Source organism: Aegilops tauschii, chromosome 6 (assembly GCF_002575655.3).
Source record: "Aegilops tauschii subsp. strangulata cultivar AL8/78 chromosome 6, Aet v6.0, whole genome shotgun sequence".
Classification (NCBI taxonomy): Eukaryota; Viridiplantae; Streptophyta; class Magnoliopsida; order Poales; family Poaceae; genus Aegilops; species Aegilops tauschii.
Genome location: NC_053040.3, coordinates 497,270,908 through 497,278,345, shown reverse-complemented (window position 1 = coordinate 497,278,345; position 7,438 = coordinate 497,270,908). Strand labels below are relative to the sequence as shown.

The 7,438-nt window shown below is 50.6% G+C and overlaps 1 non-coding gene across 1 annotated transcript; it reads left to right on the top strand.

Moving 5' to 3' along the window:
• Positions 1–7,084: 7,084 nt before the first annotated feature.
• Positions 7,085–7,223, top strand: LOC120967641 (small nucleolar RNA Z247). Its single transcript, XR_005761366.1, has one exon. It is a non-coding gene; the product is annotated as a small nucleolar RNA Z247 (small nucleolar RNA).
• Positions 7,224–7,438: the final 215 nt, after the last annotated feature.

Genomic DNA, 7,438 nt, shown 5'->3' with positions numbered 1-7,438 from the left:
ACGATGGCACGGTACTGCTCCTGGTTAAAGTCCTGGTACTCCTCGTAGACGGTGAACTCAGGGTGCCAGCGATAACCCAGATAGGTCATCATCTCAGCTAGCACCGCAGGTGATCCCGAGGCACCAATGGCCATCGTGTGGCGAACAACCTGCCTCGTGGGTTCCATCTGAAAGCAAAGACGTTTCAAAGGAGTCAAATGACAGTGTGTGTATTGTTCAAAATACTATTCTAAGAAACATCTATGGTTTATCCATCTTTGGGGTGAACGCGGTCACGGGATCCTAGTGTTAGAGTTAGTAAATTCGTTTAACCCGAGTAGAAGAGAGTTCAGAGTCCCAGAGTAAAGGTCGAGGAGTAAAAGATCCTAGTACCACCCAATGGCGACGTGGGCCCGTAAGCCGCACAGCCATGTTAGTAAAAGTTTGCAATGTCTAGACTCGACTTCGGCCAAGGAGTGTGGAAGGGGGGTTCCTACAGGCAGTCGGCTCTGATACCAACTTGTGACGCCCCCGATTTGTCCGTACACTAATCATGCACGCAATGTGTACGACCAAGATCAGGGACTCACGGGAAGATATCACAACACAACTCTAAAACATAAGTAAGTCATACAAGCATCATAATACAAGCCAGGGGCCTCGAGGGCTCGAATACGAGTGCTCGATCATAGACGAGCCAGCGGAAGCAACAATATCTGAGAACAGACATAAGTTAAACAAGTTTGCCTTAAGAAGGCTAGCACAAAAGTAGCAACGATCGAAAAGGCAAGGCCTCCTGCCTGGGACCTCCTAACTACTCCTGGTCGTCGTCAGCGGCCTGCACGTAGTAGTAGGCACCTCCAGTGTCGTAGGTGTCGTCGTCGACGGTGGCATCTGGCTCCTGAACTCCAGCATCTGATTGCGACAAACCGGTATAGAAAGGGGAAAAGAGGGAGAAAAGCAACCGTGAGTACTCATCCAAAGTACTCGCAAGCAAGGAGCTACACTACATATGCATGGGTATATGTGTAAAGGGGCATATCAGTGGACTGAACTGCAGAATGCCAGATTAAGAAGGGGAAAAGCTAGTCCTGTCGAAGACTACGCTTCTAGACATCTCCATCTTGCAGCATATAGAAGAGAGTAGATTGAAGTTCTCCAAGTAGCATCGCATAGCATAATCCTACCCGGCAATCCCCTCCTCGTCGCCCTGTTAGAGAGCGATCACCGGGTTGTATCTGGCACTTGGAAGGGTGTATTTTATTCAGTATCCAGTTCTAGTTGTCATAAGCTCAAGGTACAACTCCGGGTCGTCCTTTTACCGAGGGACACGGCTATTCGAATAGATAAACTTCCCTGCAGGGGTGCACCACATAACCCAACACGCTCGATCCCATTTGGCCGGACACACTTTTCTGGGTCATGCCCGGCCTCGTAAGATCAACACGTCGCAGCCCCACCTAGGCTCAACAGAGAGGTCAGCACGCCGGTCTAACCCTATGCGCGCAGGGGTCTGGGCCCATCGCCCTATGCACAGCTGCACGTTGCGTACGCGGCCGGAAGCAGACCTAGCCTAGTGGCGTTCCAGTCCAATCCGGCGCGCGCCACTCAGTCGCTGACGTCAAAAGAGCTTCGGCTGATACCAAGACGTCGGGATACCCATAACTACTCCCACGTAGATGGTTAGTGCGTATAGACCAAATGGCCAGACTCAGATCAAATACCAAGATCTCGTTAAGCGTGTTAAGTATCCGCGAACGCCGACCAGGGCCAGGCCCACCTCTCACCTAGGCGGTCTCAACCTGCCCTGTCGCTCCGCCACAAAGATCCACTTGCGGGTACTCCTACGAGCCGACCCGACTTTAGTCATCACACGTGTCATGTATATAGCATTTAAGTATATGCCCGTGTTCACCGCCCAGGTGATCACGGCCTGATAGTATAGCACAGCAGACGGACAAGAATGTAGGGCCACTGATGGAAATCTAGCATCCTAGACTAAGCATGTAGGATTGCAGGTAAGGTATCAACAATAGTAGCAAGGATAGGCTATGCATCAGAATAGGATATCGAAAGTAGTAACATGCTACACTACTCTAATGCAAGTAGTAGAGAGTAGAGTAGGCGATATCTGGTGATCAAGGGGGGGGCTTGCCTGGTTGCTCTGGCAAGTAGGAGGGGTCGTCGACTCCGTAGTCGAACTGGGCAGCAGCAGTGTCGGTCTCGTAGTCTACCGGAGAGAAGAGGGGGGGAAGAAGCAGTAAATACAATGCAAACATAAGCATGACGATGCGTGACATGTCAATGAGCGGTGCTAGGGGTGTCTTAACGCGACAATAGGTGGTACCGGTGAAGGGGGGGGAACATCCGGGAGGTATGCACGATGTTTCGCGTTTTCGGACAGACGGACCGGAGGGGGAAAGTTGCTAGTTCGATAGGTTAGGGAGGTGTGGTGGATGAACGGACTGCGTATTCGGATTCGTCTCGTCATTCTGAGCAACTTTCATATAGAAAACATTTTCATCCGAGTTACGGTTTAAAAGATATGAATTTTCAAAGTTTATTTGAATTTCTGGAATTATTTAATTAACAGAAAAAGGGATATGACGTCAGCATGACGTAGGAGTGACGTCAGCGGTCAACAGTCCGGGTTGACTGGTCAAACTGACAAGGGGGACCCACCTGTCATAGACAGTGGGTTAACAGAGGATTAAACTAATTAGTTTTTAGTTAATTAACTACTGGGCCCACCTGTCAGTGAGAGATTATTTAAACTAATTAATTTTATTTATAAAACATTTTCTTTTTCTTTTCTTTTTTTAATTATTGCGGCGGGGCCCGCATGTCAGTGACTGGGCCTGCCCAGTCAGCAGTTGACTGGGTCAACCCAGTCAACTGGGGCCCGTGGGGGCCACTGGCAGTGACCCAGGGGGTGGCCCCAGGTGTGCCACGTCGGCGGCCGGCGCCGGAGCAACGCCGACGACCAGACGCACGGCGGCGCGGCTCGGGAGGGGTACGGGTTTCGCGTACAGGGGGTCTCCGGAGGCGTGGCTGGGCGCGTTCGACGCGGCTCGACGTCGCGTGTCCAACGGCGGTGGTCGGAGGGGCTGGAACGGCCGGAGTCGACCGCTACGAGCTCGCCGGCGGCGAGGTGCTACGGGTGCCCGAGGGAAGCTACGCTAGAGCGCGCGAACGGGCAAGCGTATGGGCTGGGGGGCATCTACGTACGGCGGGGAGTGCAACGGGCTTAACCCCGTGACCAATTGGTCACCGGAGACCCGCCGGCTGCGAGCTCCGCGGCGCGGCGTTCGGGCGCGCGTGGGGGAGCAGCTACGGAGCGCGGGCGAGCTAGCGGAGAGGGGGAGGAGGTAGAGGAGCTCACAGTGGAGCCGTAGGGAGTGGCAGCGAGCTCGGGGAGGGCGCGGGGTAGCCGGAGTCGGCGACGATCGACGGCGGACGTGCGGGGAAGACGAGCTCGGGGAGGTCGATGCAGTGGCGCTCGGCTCGTTCCCGATGGCGCAGTCGGCGTAGTCGACGGCGGGGAGTCGCTCGGGCACGTCGTCGGGGCGATCTGGGCACGGTGGCCGCGGGAACTACGGTGAACGGCGGCGAGCGCTCTCGGGCAGAGGGGAACGGAGGGGGATCTGGCGGGGGAGAAGGCGCAGAGGCCGAGGGAGAGCGGGGGCGAGTGGGAGAGAGGCCCGAGGAGGCGGGGGAGCTGGCGCCCTTATCCTCCCCGTCGCCGGCGAGGGGGTGCGGCGGGGACGGCCACTGTTCCGCCCCCGGTCGGGGGAACAGGGAAGGGGCGAGGGGGAGAGTGGGCTGGGCCGGGGGCGCGGGGGTGCGGCCCAGTTTGGGCCGGGGGGGGGGGGGGGGGAGGTTCGGTGCAGATGGGCCACGGGTCCAGTGGGGGAAAGGCCTGCTCCCCCCCTCTTTTTTTCTTTTTCTCTGACTGTTTCTGTTTTCTGTTTTTCTTTTTATTTGTTTATTTCTTTTTTTTGTTTTATTGCATTTAAAAGTATTTAGACATTTTATAAAAATGTGTTTTCTCCATCATAATTACCAGTGTATTATTTAGAACCCACTGAACATTTTGTTTGAATTTTTGAAAACTTTTATTTTCCACTTTAATTATATTTGAAGTTTGAACTAGGAGTTTGAAAAGGAAGGTGATCCAAATGTGATCAAGCCCTGTTTAGCACATGATTAGCTTAACCACAGGGGGTTACTGTAGCATGATTCCCAGGGTGTTACAATTCTTCACTCTCATCATGTCTATGAAATGCCAATCCTTGGTTCAAAAGAAACCTCAAGCATCTAAGTGAATAAGTCAGCCTAGCCTTGTACATACGCAAATCCTCTTTATCCACCCTCACCATAATGTTATCAATTGATGGTTGGGCTGCCACAAATAAATTGTACTTCTCTTGAGCTTTGTTGTGAATGCTATTAATACCACCAACATGTTGGACCAATGCATCGGGCTTATACCAATTTTTCCAACCACCATTCACAAATGCATCACCCCTAGGCCCCACATTGGATTTTCCTTTGAACAAATAACACACAAAGCAAAATGTTGCCTCATATTTGACACTATATTCTAACCATTTGTAGGTCTCAAACCAAACAAAGTTGAAGTGTCGATTTTTACCATAGATTTTCCTGACTTGAAAGTTGTGTGCATATGGTTGGACTGCTTGCTTTGATTGACGATTCGAGCATAAGGATCGTTTTGTAGTGTTTCTCGACTTGGGGGACCACAGATTGTTACGTATTCACGTGTATAAGGATCGTTTTGTAGTGTTTCTCGATTTGGGGGACCAAATCGTAGTGCGCCGGAGACTTCAAGGACGAAACATGTAATTTTCTCTCGACAACCGATTAGCGAGATCGGTCAGTTGCCAAGCGCCCAATCCAATCGCAATCGGGTGGACACAAAAAAGAAGCATGGAAAAAATGCTCACGAGGAACCTACTTGGAGGGCAGTCCGAAGAAAAACCGAGGAAATCCGAAAATATGGTAACGATGGAAAAGATAAAATTCCTGCTTGTCCTTGTCTTCTTTCTCCTCTCAACATCATTCAAATACTCATCAACATGAAGGGCTGACCACTTGTGATAAAAATAAAACCATGGAAAAATGAGTCATGGCGAACCAACTTGTATGAATAGTGCTAGTGACACTGCATGCATTTGACCGGATCCCATCCACTGATTCCTTATCATTGTTCTTGGACGGCCGTCCCCATTTGACCCGTCTTTCTTCTAACTAGTCGTGAAGAAAATATATACTACCCTGATCTACAGTAGGGATTTAGACTCCGTCGTCTCCTTAGTTGTTACAGCGTGAGATGGATGAGATAATTCTGAAACGTACCAAGGTCTTTCTTTTTTGAGCTGACAGTAATTGCAACATGCAAGTCTTTTTTTAAGAGGGGCTTTAGAGTGATGGTCGGGGGCGGCGATTTGAGAGGGCAGGGCGATGGCTCCGGGGCTCGTCCTCCCTCATCTTGTCGTTTTCCTTGTCGAAATGATTTACCCCCGCCCCGAGCGCTGGTCTTAATTTGGGAATTTTGTGTCCAGAGTGTTTTTCAGATGTGGCCACTGTCCTTGGCACTCTCTCGGAGGCAACTGCAACTAGTAACAAAGTTACAGGCGTGCTGTTTAATACTTTCTCGCCAGTATTATTTATATACTTAAAGATTTGTTGCTTCTCCTAAGGTTCACAAGCCGGTGACTTGTTGCTAAAGTCATCTTAGGGTCCTCAAATGATGGCAGTACATCCCGTCAAATTCACCTCATCAATCACTTCATGTGTCTCATAGTTATTCAAAATGTGCTTGTTGATAACTTGACATCTGAGTTAATCACACCCTTGTAGGTAGTTAGTTAATTACTGTCAAAAGGTAATCATATGTCTTCTCTTACCCGTACGTATTCTTGTGCATGTAGAAAAGAGCCAGGTTAACAACATTCAGATATTACATCAATGGATATGGATATTAGTAATACCGTTTCATATCTTGGAGAGCATTACAGAGGGATTCTCTGACAAGCTGATGATTGGAACTGGAGGCTACGGAACAGTTTACAAGGTATAGAGAGCAAACATATCATTCTTGCAGAAAAATATTGTATCCGTATGTATATGGAAGAGCCAAGCTAGCTGATATTCAAGTATTAATTACACGATGGATAGACATGACACTACAAGGCTATCCTTTCACTAAATCTCCAATGTAATATCAATGTTATCGCAATAAAACAATCTCATTAGTTCACACACACACACACACACACAGAGAGAGAGAGAGCGAGAGTTTTTTCATACGCTTCACCGAATTTTAAAATGTTAAAGAATAGGCTTGTATGTAACGTGACAAGTGTCATGATGGGTGTATTGCGTGGGTATTGCGTGCGTATTGTTGTGTATACGGCAGGTTGTTAGGCTAGTTGATCTTATCTCTTGTATAGCTTGGAGTAGAGGTCAAGACTAGAAACAACCTGCCGATCTTGTAATATTTCCTATATTAACACACACGCGTCCCTGCCGAGGGTATACGCTGAAACCCTTTCTTCTTTCATGGTAATCAGAGCCTACCTCGAATTCATCCATGGCAAGCTCTTCGGCGAACTCCTTCCCCTCATCTCCGTTTGCACACATCGCAACAGAGAAGCTTACGAGAGGGAACGAAGCGCTATGGCGCGCCACCGTGTTCTCGGCCATCCGGGGAGTGCAGATGGCGTCCTTCCTCGACGTCGAGCAGGTGGTGCCCCCGATGAACATTGAAGTCACTAGCGACGACGGCAAGACCAAGTCCAAGGCCCCCAACCCGGAGTTCAGTGCGTGGTATGCGCGCGATCAGCAGGTGTTCTCTTACCTGTTAACCATGCTGCCCCATGAGATGGCCATCCAGGTGGTGACGTGCCACACCGCAGCAGAGTTGTGGAACACGGTGCAGGGGATGCTGGCATCGCATACCCGTGCGCAAACCGTCAACGTCAGAATCGCGTTGGCAAACCTCCAGAAGGGCAACATGACTATCACTGAATATGTTGGTAAGGTCCGAACCCTTTGTGATGAATTAGCTACTTCAGGGAAGAAGGTGGACGAGGAGGATGCCGTCTCTCACATCCTCACTGGACTCGACGAGGAGTTCGACCCCGTGGTGTCTGCCATGTGCTCTAGGGTTGAGCCTGTCGGGGTCCCGGAGCTGTACTCGCAGCTCCTGAGCTTCGAGACTCGCATGAATTTACGTGGCGGGTCCTCTCAGTCGTCGGCGAACGCGGCGACACGCGGGCGCGGTCGCGGTCGCGGCGGTGGTGACCACGGTGATCGTGGACGCGACTTCAGCAATAGGCAAGGCGGCGGCGGTGATCGTGGCCGTGGCACCTTCCCCAAGCCACCGAACCGTGGCAACCCTAGAGGCAACAACGGCAACAACGGAAACTACAAC